Source organism: Myxine glutinosa, chromosome 10 (genome assembly GCF_964187855.1).
Source record: "Myxine glutinosa chromosome 10, kmMyxGlut1.1, whole genome shotgun sequence".
In the NCBI taxonomy this organism is placed as follows: Eukaryota; Metazoa; Chordata; class Myxini; order Myxiniformes; family Myxinidae; genus Myxine; species Myxine glutinosa.
The window spans coordinates 46,522,536-46,536,841 of NC_136270.1; the positions used below are offsets into that span (position 1 = coordinate 46,522,536).

At 44.7% G+C, this 14,306-nt stretch overlaps 1 long non-coding RNA gene across 1 annotated transcript in view; it reads right to left on the reverse strand.

The window, feature by feature from the left end:
• The window catches only part of LOC144894033 (uncharacterized), a 29,933-nt gene extending 16,479 nt beyond the window's left edge, over positions 1-13,454 (reverse strand). Inside the window, exon 1 of the long non-coding RNA XR_013624720.1 lies at positions 13,168-13,454. This is a non-coding gene — a long non-coding RNA (uncharacterized LOC144894033). The remainder of the gene's footprint in view (positions 1-13,167) is intronic.
• Positions 13,455-14,306: the final 852 nt, after the last annotated feature.

Below are 14,306 nucleotides of genomic sequence, written 5' to 3' on the forward strand. Positions count from 1 at the left end.
CGCCAAAGCGCACAGGATGGAAAAAGGAGAGGGAGGGGTAGGGCAGGAGAGGAGAAAAACACACAAAGGACTCACCACAACACAGAGCAGTTGCTCACAGCTGCCATGACGCCACACCCAAATCGCAACAGCCGGCAACACACACACACACACACACACACACACACACACACGACAGGAGAGAGAGACAGGAGACTTTTTGACTTTTAAGCTCTTTTTATTATAAAAGTATAAAACAAGAGTGCCACCAAAAGCAATTCAATCAGGACAATCAGTAAAATCATAGCAATCCCGGAAGGAAAAAACAATCGGTGCACTGCAAACCAAGCAACAGAAAAGGTGCAAATACCAGAAAAAAAAACAACGCACGATAAGAAACACCCGCACTGTATTATACAGAAATTAACAATTTGTTTTCTTGGACCTCACAAATCCCTCCAACACACCAGGTCGCAACAAAATTTGCAAGGTCGTTTGCCGTTTGGACACAGCCAAATTCAAGCTTGAGCCTTGCTGACACCAATGAACTAAAAAACACCATAATACTGCATTCCTGCATGGGTCTGCCGCCCAGCTTCGCCTTCCGCGACAGGTATACGGCCAGTTTAGCAGTAGCGGTTAGGAACCCGAATACAATAGATGTGGTTCCCTTTTTGGGAGGAAAGCCAAAGATGTAAGCTTTCAAAGAAAAGGTAACCTGCAATCTATGGGAAATAAAATTTAACCAATGAAACAAAGGGGAAAGTCTTTCACAATTAATGAAAGCATGAAACAAATCTTCCCTCAAATCTTCCCTCCTTCCCACAAAAGGGGCAACAGCCGGAAATGGGGGGAAAAAAACGAATGACAGCATTGGAAGGAACAATCCAGTGGGCCAAATGCCACTGAAGGTCACCTGTTCTTTTAGAAATAAGTCCAGCATACATTGTATCCCATAAAGGCTCAGAGGGGGGACCGGGAGGCAAGAGTCCTTTCCACCGGGTAACCCCAGCTAGAGGTGGGTCCCCAAGAAGAAGTTTCACACAAGACCTATAAATACTCTTGCTGCTCATAACATGGAAGGGGGGTGACCCTGCGCTCATGGGGGGCAGCTCGTTTGGGGTAAAAGCGACACTAAATTTTGGGACTGTGGGCTCAACCTCTGCGTCCTGTGTCCAATGTAGGCCTAGCTGGTGGCCCCTTCGGATCACCGCTCTTAGTATGTTCCCGATTTGCCTCCTGGACCGAACACCTGTTAGGTCCGCCAGCTCGTTCGCAGGCTTCCATCCCTGTCCAGAATCGTGTCGGAGGTGACACACTTTCAGGATGTTGGCCACTATAAAATGCTGGCAGAAGTCGCGACTCCTCGGGATATCGGGGAAAAGTGGGTTGAAAAATAAAGGCTCGTGTGCATACATGTTAGTGCCATACGAGTCTGTTTGGCGACTTATCGAAACGCCCTGCCAGGCATTCAAGAGGCTCTGATAAAAGACTGGGAGCAGAGATGTATCGACGTGTTGAAGGTTGGTCAGGAAAGGTTCCTGTCCGTATCCGAGCCTCCCAGCTCGTTGAAGAATGGAGCAGGCTAAAGGCTTTCCTGGTAGGTGTTCTGCATAAAGCAAGCGTTGGATGGAGCGGAGCCGGAAGGCCAACAGGCGGCATTTCACATCGACTAGGCCATGACCACCCTCGGCCAAGGGACAACATATGGCGCTGGGTCGAAGCCAGTGGTAGCCTCCCCAAAAAAAATCCACCAGTTTCCTCTGGATAGCTTGGAGCAAAACCTCCGGTGGTTGCAGGCAGATGAACCGGTGCCACAAAAGGGTAGTGACGAGGTTGTTGACAACTAGCGCGCGACCCTTATAGGAAAGGTGGGGTAGAGCTCTTTTCCATCGGCTCAAACGCCCATCTACCTGGTCAATGATCCTGTCCCAATTGTTCTGGGCATACTGAGGAGGACCGAGGAAGACGCCCAAATACTTGATGCCATCGTTTGCCCACACTAGCTCTGCAGGAAGGGGAGGTGGTGGTAATAACGGTGGCATAGGTAAGTCATTTTTTGGAAAGGGGATCCACAGAGCCTTGCTTTTCCCCCAATTACACCTTAATGATGAGGCAAGGTTGAAGTCCGACAAACACTTTGCCATGGCGTCACTGTCGCATTTTCTTTTTATAATGACACAAAGGTCGTCGGCATAAGCTGACAGGGTCAAAGGTGGGTGTCCTGGAGAAAGGACAAGTCCAGGGATATCCTTTCTGAGGGCGATTAAGAGGGGCTCCAAAGCGAGGGCAAATAATAGACCTGAAAGTGGACAACCTTGCCTTACCCCTCTCTGAACCTTTATGGGTGGGCAAAATTCGTTGTTAACTTTGATCAAGCTGGAGATGTTTGCATATAACAAAGCTATGTAGGCTCTAAAATTAGTGCCAAGCCCGCAAGCTTGTAACACATGACACAAAAACTCATGATCAATGCTATCAAAGGCCTTTGCGAGGTCAAGAAACACCAATCCAAAATCCTCTTTGACACATTTACCAGTTAACAAATCTCTGACTAGGAATATGTTGTCATAGATGGATCTGCCAGGGATGCCGCAACTTTGATCAGGTGACACCAGGTCCCCAATAACTGTCTTCAACCGGTTCGCAAGGACCTTGGAAAACAGTTTGTAATCCGTGCACAACAAAGAGATCGGACGCCAGTTTGACAGGTGTCGGAGATCGCCAGTCTTGGGTAGCAGGCAGAGTACTGCTCTTCTAAAACTGAGCGGTAATTCTCTGGATAAAAGAGATGCATCCAGAACATTGAGCAGCTCTGGGCCCAAAATGTCCCAGAATGCCGAAAGAAATTCGGCCGGTAGGCCATCGATGCCAGGGGCTTTTCCCGACTCCATCTCAGCGAGTGCACCGGTTAGCTCTGGAAGGGTAATTGGAGCATCCAGTTCCAGACGTTGGGCCTCAGCCACAGAAGGAAGATGAGAGGTCAAAACATTCATCATTTCGTGAGAAACTGTTTTGGCCTTGAAAAGTTCAGAAAAGAAATCGATTACATTTAATCTTATATCACTTGGATTTGTTAGGATGTTCCCCCCTGGGTCCAAAACCGAAGATATAAGTCGTGCTGGTTTCTCTACAGTTTCTAGGTGAAAGAAAGCCTTAGTTGGGGTATCTGAAACCTTTATATTTTGTATTCTTAGCCGAACTAGTGTGCCCGCTGCTTTTTCATGGATCAAATCCCTTAATTGGGCCTTCTTCTCGAGTAGCAGCCGATAGTTCACTGGGTTGCTCTCATTGGCCAACTTGCTCTCTAACCTTAAGATGTCTGCTTCCAAGCAAGCCATCGTGATATGTTTTACATTGGTACAGTGCGAATTAAATTGTTGACAAAATACTCGAATTTGGGCCTTTAGGTTATCCCACCAGAGACTAATTGAGGAGAAAGATGATTTTTTTAGTACTCATGTCAGCCCAGAAATCACGAAAGGAGTCTGTAAATAAACTATCTTCTAAAAGTTTAACGTTAAACTTCCAGTAACTATTTCTGCATGTGGGTCGAGGAAAAGAAAGATCTAAGGTTACCATATGGTGGTCTGAAAACAATGACGGAAAACAACCTGAAGAGGCCGCGACGTTCCTAAAGGGTACATTAATGTACCAGCGGTCGAGTCTTGCCGAAGACACCCGGCCATTGGCACATCGACACCAGGTAAACTGGACTATGTTGGGGTGATGCAATCGCCAAACATCCAGTAGACCGGCCGTCTTAAAGAAACGGGATAGGTCCGCATGGGACTCGGGGTGGGGTTCTGCCGAGTTTCTATCCTTCGAAAGGTCAAAGGTGCAATTAAAGTCACCACCAATGCACACACATTGGTCGAGATCAACTGATTTCAGGTGGTTTACCATGGAGGTGAAGAAAGCCTTTCGGTCCCTGCTCTCACTAGGTGCGTACACATTGAAAATGGTACAGCGGAAGTTTTGATGTGCAAGCTGAAGGGAAATAAGCCGGCCTTTTATGACTTCCTGAAAATGACAAGACTCAAAAGCTAGACCTGGCTTTAGAAAAAACCCAACCCCAGCAGATGAGGCTGACAGATTGCTAAAATAGCATTGCCCTTTGAAAGTTTGGCACCAGTCATGTTCCACGTTAGGTGTGATGTGGGTCTCTTGTAGTAAAAGAACATTTGCCTTTTTACGGTCAAACAAGTTTTTGACTTGGGCCTGACGGAGGTGACTTGCACCCCCACCATTCATGTTTAAGGTCGCAAAGGAAATGTTTTTCATTCCGTGGTAATGAAATCGCCCTGTGCTTGGGAACACTCTGCACCTGCTCGGGTAACGAACTTTCTTAACCTGTGGAATTGAGATTTCGTCAGGTCAAAATCCTCACGCGCTTTGATTATTGACTTTGCGGTGCAAATGAATGCAGCCAAGTCAGGGAAATAGTCTTTAATGACAATGTTGCGGTGACGATACGTTTCGTTAAGGAAGGTAAGAATGAGTTGAGGGGATACCTGCGAGTGACCTGTCATCGCTTGTGACAGCGCGGTTGCCTCAATGTCATCTTCGGACTCAGACACGTCAGATAACATGTCGTCAGGATCTGGGGTATTACCCGCTGCCCCCGCGGTCTTGTCTGGAGGCACCTTCACAAGTTTCCCAAGGTGTTCCCGAGAGCACTCGTTAACACTTTGGTGGATATTTGTATCTGGGGTCGGAGCTTGGGTTTGAGGTCCCGGCAAACTCAGATTTGCCGGCCCCGTTTGTACAGTGGGAACGTTTATTGAATCCTTAGTCTGCTCGATATTTAAAGGGGGGACAAGCGGAAAAACATTTCCCAGCTCGGAAATGGTAATACTTTCACTGGAGGTTTCGCACTCGGAAACTTCCAGGTGAGAGGTACAAATTTTATTTTTTGGCTCATTTACATAATGAGACTCACTGGTGTCATTGGCAACGGTATTCATGTTCTCAGTTAGTGAGGGAATGTCAGAGGGGCACTCGGACACATGTGCACCGGAAATGGTGCCGCCCATGACCGCCTTCTTTGCAGCACCAGCGAAATTGCTTGGCGCTGGTGCTCTTCGCTTTTTAGCAAACACTATGGATTCTTCGTTCATGGGTTCAGGAAAGGGGGCAATGCTAGTTGTGTCAGTCGCATCGGTGGGTGTCATCACATTGGAATCGAAAAGCACCGGTGTGACAGACGACTCAGTCGGGGTGTCAGAAGGTACGGTCGGGGTGTCAGAAGGTACGGTCGGGGTGTCAGAAGGTACGGTCGGGGTGTCAGAAGGTACGGTCGGGGTGTCAGAAGGTACGGTCTGGGTGTCAGAGGGTACGGTCGGGGGGTCAAAGAGTACGGTCGGGGTGTCAGAAAGTACGGTCGGGGTGTCAGAAGGTACGGTCGGGGTGTCAGAAGGTACGGTCGGGGTGTCAGAAGGTACGGTCGGGGCGTCCGAAGGTGCGGTCGGGGTGACAGAGGGTACGGTCCGGGTGACGGAAGGTACGGTAGGGGTGACAGGAGATACGGTCCGGGTGACGGAAGGTACGGTAGGGGTAACAGGAGATACGGTCCGGGTGTCAGCGAGCATGGTCGGGGTGTCACAAGGCGCGGTGGAGGGATTGGCCTTTTTACAAACCCTTTCGTTATGTCCCGGTTCACCACACTTCGGACAAGCGGCCCTAGGACAGAATCTTTTAACGTGTCCGAATTCTCCACAATTAAAGCAAGTTAAGGAGGCTGAGGAAGCATACATGTGGTATTCCCGATCATCCAACGATACTTTAAAGGATATATTTAAACCTGTATCGGCTCCGCGATCCGGGAGAATCATGTACACCTGCCTCCTAAAGCTCATTACGTGTTTAACACGATCGCTGCGACACCCGAGCGGAATCATTGAGATTCGGGAAACAATTTAACCATAACGAGACAGAACGGATAGGAGTTTCTCGCCTGGCATAAACGGTGGAACGTTGGATATTGTTATCTTGGTAGCCGGCGTATCCATAGGGGATACCGTAATATAATGACCCCCTTTTATGGTTAGACCGGTACTAACGACGTCATGAACGAGTTTTTCTTCTGACACGAAGACAACAAATTTCTGGTTCATTCGTGATGCCGCACGAACATTACCGTCTCCTATGATTGATCCCACGGCAAGGATGATGTCCTCAGCCGGAGCTCCTTCGGGCGGAACACATGCGAATGCATGCTTACGCGTTAAATTTTCGAACGCCTCGTAACGAGAGCGTGTATTCGCCATACCAGCGAAATCCCCCCCCCCCCCTCCCCCTCCCTTGTCCGAATCGGACAAGAAGGTATCAAACCTAAATAATCGAACTAAAGTAAATAATAAACGTGCATTATAAGCACAAAAAAGGCTTACAAAGCGTCGTCAAAGCCAGTAGGCCGCACCCAAAATGGGCTCGCTCTCAATCCTCTCTCTCTCGAAGACATGGGTGCAGAACGGATGAAAACACAATGCCGAAGCACACAGGATGGAAAAGGAGAGGGAGGGGGGGCAGGGGAGGGCAGGAGAGGGGGGAAAACTCACAACGGACTCACCAAAACACCGAGCAGTTGCTCACAGCCGCCATGACGCTACACCCAACGCATCGACAGCCGATAGGTGGCGCCAGAGAGAGAGAGAGAGAGAGAGAGAGAGAGAGAGAGAAGCGAGAGAGGAGAGAGAGAGGAGAGAGAGAGAGAGAGAGGAGAAGAGGGGAGGAGAGGAGAGGAGAGAGAGAGGAGAGAGAGAGAGGAGAGAGAGAGAGGAGAGAGAGAGAGAGGAGAGAGAGAGAGAGGAGAGAGAGAGACAGGAGAGAGAGAGAGAGAGAGACAGGAGAGAGAGAGAGAGAGGAGAGAGGGGAGGAGAGGAGAGAGAGAGAGAGAGAGAGAGAGAGAGAGAGATCTAAAACATTCTTTCAGCTTATGCTATGTGGCCACGTGGCCACTGCCTCACGCAGGGGTGTGGGGGGGCTTGGGAAGAGAGGTGCCGTAACTTCTCTATGTAAATGTGTACCGTGTAACGCCACCTGGTGGTGGTGGCAGAGGGTAGAGGGTATTACACCTTTTTACCTGTGCAACGCTGAGGTTAAAGTACTCTTCACATGGGTAAATTTGGCTCCCCCTCCCCTCTCTCCCCTCTCTCCTCTCCCTCCCCTCCCTCCCTCCCCTCTCTCCCCTCTCTCCCTCTTTCCCTCACTCCTTCTTCCACCCCTTCCCTTCCCTCACACCTTCGCTAACCTCTTCCCTCCCCCCCCCTGCCCCCCCCCCCATTAGACAACACCGGGTACTTCAGCGAGTAAATCAAAACTTTTAAAAATTCTCGTATATGGATCCAGATTCGGATCTTCACCAAAATCTAATCAGTTCGCCCTCGCCATACACCCAACATGTCCACCAAGTTTCGTCCGAATCCGTCCACAACATTTTGAGATATCTATCGTGCTATATATTGTTTTTCGCCACATCACCGAATGGTGAAAAATGACTAAATATTCTCGGGTATGGATCCGGATTTGAATCTTCACCAAAGTTGAATGAGTTATTCCTTGGCACACACCCAACCTGTCCACCAAGTTTTGTCTGAATCCATCCACAACGTTTTGAGATATCCTGTTCACAAACAGACAGATAGACAAACAGACAGACATGGCTGCAAACACAACCTCCATCCACCTTTGGTGGCGGAGGTAATGACAAGCAATAATTTTGTGGTTCAGATCGAAATGGTTTCAAGTACAATGATAAATGTACTTTGAAGAAGGTAACCGGGTTTATTAGACGTGTTAAGCGGGCTGTCCTTTGGTGATAACTAAGGAGACAACTATGGGTATCTATGCCGACTATATTATCACTTCGATCAAATGGAATACTGCATCACTGACACGACAAGCAAACACGTCAAGAACATCAGGAGGCCAACACACCACATGTGTCATCGAAAGAAGTCTTTCATACAAGAACAGGGTCAAAAATTTACAACTAGCTCGTTATCCAATGCCCAAAGGGTTACCCACAATTCCCGATGGCCAGGATCCCATATAGCAGTATGGTCACCTGCAGCTATAACATCAGTTTCCTTCTACTCTGGACTATCTTTATCATGAAAATCGAGCATACGAAGAAGAGTCATAGCGTACATCAACGGCTTCAACAAAGGTGAAAACAAGAAATGATTTTATACATCATCGGTTTGAACATCAATAGAGTATGGGGAGCATAGTGGGCGAGATATCGAAATTGACCATGAATCAGGATGCAGGGAAAGTTTCCTCGAGATGATGGCGTTAGCTGTGTGAGAAGTTGGTGAGAAGTTGGTGATAAGTTGGTGATAAGTTGGTCAGAAGTTGGTGAGAAGTTGGTGAGAAGTTGGTGAGATAGTTAGCAGGGTGAGAAGTTAGTGAGATAGTGAGATAGTTAGCTGGGTGAGAAGTTGGTGAGATAGTTAGGTGGGTGAGAAGTTGGTGAGAAGTTGATGAGAAGTTGGTGATAAGTTGGTGATAAGTTGGTGAGAAGTTGGTGAGATAGTTAGCTGGGTGAGAAGTTGGGGAGAAGTTGGTGAGAAGTTAGTGAGATAGTTAGCAGGGTGAGAACTTGGTGAGAAGTCGGTGAGAAGTTGGTGAGATAGTTAGCTGGGTGAGAAGTTGGGGAGAAGTTGGTGAGAAGTTAGTGAGATAGTTACCAGGGTGAGAACTTGGTGAGAAGTCGGTGAGAAGTTGGTGAGATAGTTAGCTGGGTGTGAAGTTGGTGAGAAGTTGGTGAGATAGGTGGGTGAGAAGTTGGTGAGAAGTTGGTGAGATAGTTAGCAGGGTGAGAAGTTGGTGAGAAGTTGGTGAGAGTTATCAGGGTGAGAAGTTGATGAGAAGTTGGTGAGAAGTTAGTGAGAAAGTTAGCTGGGTGAGAAGTTGGTGAGATAGTTAGGTGGGTGAGAAGTTGGTGAGGTAGTTAGGTGTGTGAGAAGTTGGTGAGATAGTTAGGTGGGTGAGAAGTTGGTGAGAAGTTGGTGAAATAGTTAAAAGGGTGAGAAGTTGGTGAGAAGTTGGTGAGAAGTTGGTAAGATAGTTAGCTAGGTGAGAAGTTGGTGAGATAGTTAGCTGGGTGAGAAGTTGGTGAGAAGTTGATGAGAAGTTGGTGATAAGTTGGTGATAAGTTGGTGATAAGTTGGTGAGAAGTTGGTGAGATAGTTAGCTGGGTGAGAAGTTGGGGAGAAGTTGGTGAGAAGTTAGTGAGATAGTTACCAGGGTGAGAACTTGGTGAGAAGTCGGTGAGAAGTTGGTGAGATAGTTAGCTGGGTGAGAAGTTGGGGAGAAGTTGGTGAGATAGGTGGGTGAGAAGTTGGTGAGAAGTTGGTGAGATAGTTAGCAGGGTGAGAAGTTGGAAGTTGGTGAGATAGTTATCAGGGTGAGAAGTTGATGAGAAGTTGGTGAGAAGTTAGTGAGAAAGTTAGCTGGGTGAGAAGTTGGTGAGATAGTTAGGTGGGTGAGAAGTTGGTGAGGTAGTTAGGTGTGTGAGAAGTTGGTGAGATAGTTAGGTGGGTGAGAAGTTGGTGAGAAGTTGGTGAAATAGTTAAAAGGGTGAGAAGTTGGTGAGAAGTTGGTGAGAAGTTGGTGAGATAGTTAGCTAGGTGAGAAGTTGGTGAGATAGTTAGCTGGGTGAGAAGTTGGTGAGAAGTTGGTGAGATAGTTAGCTGGGTGAGAAGTTGGTGAGAAGTTGGTGAGATAATTAGCTGGGTGAGAAGTTGATGAGATAGTTAGCTGGGTGAGAAGTTGGTGAGATAGTTAGGGTGAGAAGTTGGTGAAAAGTTGGTGAGATAGTTAGCTGGATGAGAAGTTGGTGAGAAGTTGGTGAGATAGTTATCAGGGTGAGAAGTTGGTGAGATAGTGAGCTCGGTGAGAAGTTGGTGAGATAGTTAGCTCGGTGAGAAGTTGGTGAGATAGTTAGCTGGGTGAGATAAATACTTAAAGTACAGAAAAGCCTCAAATGATGTGTGGCAGGCACGACATAGTTAGTTGGCTGAAAAACACATCAACGATCCAACTTCCAAAACAAACAGAATGCGGCCGAGTGGCCACAAAGGCCTCATATACAAAATCAGGTCATTGAAACAGATGAATTCCAAATATGGGGTTTCAGCAAGTAAAGCAAGTAAATAAGCACATATAGTGGGAATTCCTCAAACGTACACACAGCTTAGCTCCTCTCGGAGTATAAGGATTTACAGGAGGATGCGTCAGCAAAGAAGTCATTTGTGAGAAATCCGATCAAGGAACTTCCTCCAACTAATTGAAAATTTGAAGAAAAGCCAAACTGTATTTCTGCACATTCCATTTTTGACGTTAATAATGGAGTTTAGGGTCGACCGGTTCAAGAAAAGCAGACTCGAGAGGTTCGCATAATGATTTAGAAATCCAAGCAAAATGAAGTGGTGGGAAAGAGACTTCTTCATTTAACGGATATAATGGGAAGAGCCTCTTCATTTAACGGATATCATGGGAAGAGCATTCTTCATTTAACGGATATCATGGGAAGAGCATTCTTCATTTAACGGATATAATGGGAAGAGCCTCTTCATTTAACGGATAGCATTGGAAGAGCATTCTTCATTTAACGGATATCATGGGAAGAACATTCTTCATTTAACGGATATCATGGGAAGAGCCTCTTCATTTAACGGATAGCATTGGAAGAGCATTCTTCATTTAACGGATATCATGGGAAGAACATTCTTCATTTAACGGATATCATGGGAAGAGCATTCTTCATTTAACGGATATCATGGGAAGAGCATTCTTCATTTAACGGATATCATGGGAAGAGCATTCTTCATTTAACGGATAGCATTGGAAGAGCATTCTTCATTTAACGGATAGCATTGGAAGAGCATTCTTCATTTAACGGATATCATGGGAAGAACATTATTCATTTAACGGATATCATGGGAAGAGCATTCTTCATTTAACGGATATCATGGGAAGAGCATTCTTCATTTAACGGATATAATGGGAAGAGCCTCTTCATTTAACGGATAGCATTGGAAGAGCATTCTTCATTTAACGGATATCATGGGAAGAACATTCTTCATTTAACGGATATCATGGGAAGAGCCTCTTCATTTAACGGATAGCATTGGAAGAGCATTCTTCATTTAACGGATATCATGGGAAGAACATTCTTCATTTAACGGATATCATGGGAAGAGCATTCTTCATTTAACGGATATCATGGGAAGAGCATTCTTCATTTAACGGATATCATGGGAAGAGCATTCTTCATTTAACGGATAGCATTGGAAGAGCATTCTTCATTTAACGGATAGCATTGGAAGAGCATTCTTCATTTAACGGATATCATGGGAAGAACATTATTCATTTAACGGATATCATGGGAAGAGCACTCTTCATTTAACGGATAGCATTGGAAGAGCATTCTTCATTTAATGGATATCATTGGAAGAGCATTCTTCATTTAACGGATATCATTGGAAGAGCATTCTTCATTTAATGGATATCATTGGAAGAACATTATTCATTTAACGGATATCATGGGAAGAGCATTCTTCATTTAATGGAGCGCATTGGAAGAGCATTCTTCATTTAACGGATAGCATTGGAAGAGCATTCTTCATTTAACGGATATCATGGGAAGAGCATTCTTCATTTAACGGATATCATGGGAAGAGCATTATTCATTTAACGGATAGCATTGGAAGAGCATTCTTCATTTAACGGATATCATGGGAAGAGCATTATTCATTTAACGGATAGCATTGGAAGAGCATCCTTCATTTAACGGATATCATGGGAAGAGCATTCTTCATTTAACGGATATCATGGGAAGAGCATTATTCATTTAACGGATAGCATTGGAAGAGCATCCTTCATTTAACGGATAACATGGGAAGAGCATTATTCATTCAACGGATATCATGGGAAGAACATTATTCATTTAACGGATATCATGGGAAGAGCATTCTTCATTTAACGGATATCATGGGAAGAACATTATTCATGTAACGGATATCATGGGAAGAGCATTCTTCATTTAACGGATAGCATTGGAAGAACATTATTCATTTAACGGATATCATGGGAAGAGCATTATTCATTTAACGGATATCATGGGAAGAACATTATTCATTTAACGGATATCATGGGAAGAGCATTCTTCATTTAACGGATATCATGGGAAGAACATTATTCATTTAACGGATATCATTGGAAGAACATTATTCATTTAACGGATATCATGGGAAGAGCATTCTTCATTTAACGGATATCATGGGAAGAACATTATTCATTTAACGGATATCATGGGAAGAGCATTCTTCATTTAACGGATATCATGGGAAGAGCATTCTTTATTTAACGGATAGCATTGGAAGAGCATTATTCATTTAACGGATATCATGGGAAGAACATTATTCATTTAACGGATATCATGGGAAGAGCATTCTTCATTTAACAGATATCATGGGAAGAACATTCTTCATTTAACAGATATAATGGGAAGAGCCTCTTCATTTAACGGATAGCATTGGAAGAGCATTCTTCATTTAACGGATATCATGGGAAGAACATTCTTCATTTAACGGATATCATGGGAAGAGCATTCTTCATTTAACGGATATCATGGGAAGAGCATTCTTCATTTAACGGATAGCATTGGAAGAGCATTCTTCATTTAACGGATATCATGGGAAGAGCATTCTTCATTTAAAGGATATCATGGGAAGAGCATTCTTCATTTAACGGATATCATGGGAAGAGCATTCTTCATTTAACGGATATCATGGGAAGAGCATTCTTCATTTAACGGATATCATGGGAAGAGCATTCTTCATTTAACGGATATCATTGGAAGAGCATTCTTCATTTAACGGATATCATGGGAAGAGCATTCTTCATTTAACGGATATCATGGGAAGAGCATTCTTCATTTAACGGATATCATGGGAAGAGCATTCTTCATTTAACGGATATCATGGGAAGAGCATTCTTCATTTAATGCCATGGAATTGCTTGGACTTGGATTGAAATTGCTTGGAGGCAATCGCTGATGCGACAATCAATACACATTCAAAGAAAAAAACGATCCAGAATGACATTCCAAATGCAAGACATCCCGGGCGTCCACGTGAGCGCCCCCGGTCCGACGAAACATAGCGCGTGACAACCCACCTGCCTCCTCGGAAAGGCGTCCTGAAGTTCGCTGTTGAGGAAAGGGAAGCGATACTTTTTTTTCTTTTGTCAACACCACTCCCTGCAGTGATGGAGCTCCAGGAGACTTGAGAAAGACCTGCGCACAGTGCAGCACGGATGGGTGGCGATGGACCGACTCAAAAACGCATACTTTCCCAGAGTGATTTACGCAGCTACGAAGCCACAGCTGGGAGCCATTCGGAACGCTGCGCAACTTCATCCCTCCTCCCATCTCCAGAGCCTGCCAAGCCCTTCACTGGCGGCTTCTCCTGCCCACGTTTATCCATCCATCTATACGCGTGCATATGTGTTTACACACACACACACACACACACACACACACACACACACACACACACACACACACACACACAGCGAATATGACAGCACTGAATATGACATGCACAGAGTTAGGTGCATGCATATATATATATATATATATATATATATATATATATATATATACATATATATATATATATATATATATATATGTATGTATGTATGTATGTATATATACACAAAGAATTAAGTTAAGCACCCCCCCCCCCGTTTTTTTACAACCTCGCACATTACAAGTTTGTTGTCGTCAAAACAGTGTAATATACCCATGATATTGCTATATTTTCTGGAGAAGTGATATTATGGTCACATAAAAACATAACAATCATGCCGTTTTCAATATTTTATTCTGAATAATTTAAGGTGAAATTTTTTGGGAATTTTAGGCATATTTTCACCTCAATTTAAGTATGGAGCTATAGGTCCATCACGGACAGTGTGGATGACGTTTATGTTTTCTAACGTACAGTCATTGTTCTGAGAAGACCTCTAGCGATCTTTGCGTCAATAACGTGTGTAGGACCCACGTGATCGGATCACTGACTCAACCAATCACTTTTTTTCACTTTGATCACTCAATTTCATCAATGGATAATTGCTAATGTCATACCAATCATTATTTGATCTCACATACCTTAGAATATATGCCAATGTATACATATACACAAAGAATATATATTAGGGGGTGCTTACCTTAATTCGTTGTGTAGGGGTGCTTAACTTAATTCTTAGTGTATATATATATATATATATATATATATATATATATATATATA